Source organism: Chanodichthys erythropterus, chromosome 2, assembly GCF_024489055.1.
Source record: "Chanodichthys erythropterus isolate Z2021 chromosome 2, ASM2448905v1, whole genome shotgun sequence".
Taxonomy (NCBI): domain Eukaryota; kingdom Metazoa; phylum Chordata; class Actinopteri; order Cypriniformes; family Xenocyprididae; genus Chanodichthys; species Chanodichthys erythropterus.
The window spans coordinates 13,407,620-13,409,468 of record NC_090222.1 but is presented as its reverse complement, the minus strand read 5'-3'; positions in this window follow the sequence as shown (position 1 = coordinate 13,409,468).

The window sequence follows — 1,849 nt, the reverse complement described above, 5'->3', positions numbered from 1 at the left end:
GTTATCACTGTTAAGCTGCTTTGAAACAATCTTGTATAAAGTGCTATATAAATAAAGGTGACATAACTAAAGTATCTAACCATTTGTTTTTTTACTGTTTTGTATCTTTGTTTCTTTTTAGTATGATTTAAATTTACTTTGCTTTCTTTATCGAAATCTTACCTTTTCACAGGCTTTGGAGGAGTTGTTTGCATTGATCATGTGTAGGTCATCTGTGTTGGGATAGTCACACCAATGCAAACTAGGGCTGGGACAATAAATCAATTAGTTATACAATGATTCTGGATCAGTTCTTATATTTTCTGAATGTATCATGAGTTTCTCTTGATTCTGATCTTAGAGGAATATTGAGGGCTCTGGAGGCAGATGAGGGGCTGGCGAAGGACAGGAAACGCCGTTGTCTACCAATAGTAGACAACGGCGGGAGAGACCAGGGCAGTGATGATGGTGGGAAAGGCAGGGAGGAGATGAGAACAAAAGGAGGCAGGTTGAAACCCAGAGCAAAGCCAGGATGAATGACCACAGCAGAGTTGAGGGAAGGAGAAGCCATGGTGGAGATTTGGCAGGCGGATCCATGTGGACGAAAGTCTAAGAAGCTGATGGAGGCCTGGAAGTCTGTGGCATAGGCAGAACGATGTCTGACCAAGGCAGAGTTTGAGGGATGAGGGAGCCCAGTGGAGCAGCAAGGAAGATGGCCCCAGGTGGAGCCGAGGGAGGGAGGAGCCAGGATCCCTTTGCCAAGGTGGAACTGGAGACTGGAAGACCCAAGGCAGATCCACGCAGCAGAGTGGAGACAATAGAGGGCAAGCCAAGGGATTAAAGGGAACCAGACAAGGCAGGTCCAGAGGACTGGCTTGGTATGTTAGAGGAGGTGGGAGTGGGAGGCTAGGTGGGATCTTTAGAGACACAGGAGACTTGGAACTGGGCGGGACCAGAGGGACGGGAGACTACAGGGATTATCCTCTTCCAAATCCTCATACTATTTAACAGTGTGGGTGGGACTTCATTATATTATCTTGTATTCCAGGAGCATACCCACTGGGATGGACGATTTTGCTGGCTCACACACCTGTTCAGACTTTCTTGGGCTCAGGCTCCGAGGCGTTGTGGAAAAATGTGGGAAAATCCCCCCAAGGACCATCACTGGGCACAGGCATGCCTTGTGTAGTAAAAGAAACACAACAAGTGATCTGGGTAGAGGGTGAGGCACACCAGATCTAAAAATGTCCTCATGTGGCCCCTGAGTGTTTGCTCTTTTTGCTCTCTAAACACCAGTAGGTGGAGACAAGTGACTGTTAAAATGTTATGTCATTGAATTAATTTAATAGATTTGTTCAAAAATGCTGATTTATCCAGTAATGAAACAAAGTCTTCATGAGTGAATCACTGAATCATTCATTCAAACCTATTTTTTAAATAATGAATTGAAATTAAGTAAATAGACTGCAGCAATCAACTTTTTGTCACAATCTATTGTAAATTACATTATTTTGTTATCTATTCAGAATCATGGGAGAATAATGATCTCTATTTTAAACAAAAATATGCAGAATTGTGCAGCTCTAATATATATACATACTAAGATGGATAAGATTCCAAGTGATGGGAAATGATGAAGATAATCTGCTAAAATCTGATAGCTAGACATTGTAATTAAAAAAAAAGAAACGACTTCCCTCATAAATGCCTCCAAAGGCCCCTTTACCCAGAATGTCACTGATCACATAACGGCAGAAACTGATGTCTTTTAAAAGAAAAATAACGACATATGAATTTATATATATATATATATATATATATATATATATATATATATATATATATATATATATATATATATATATATATA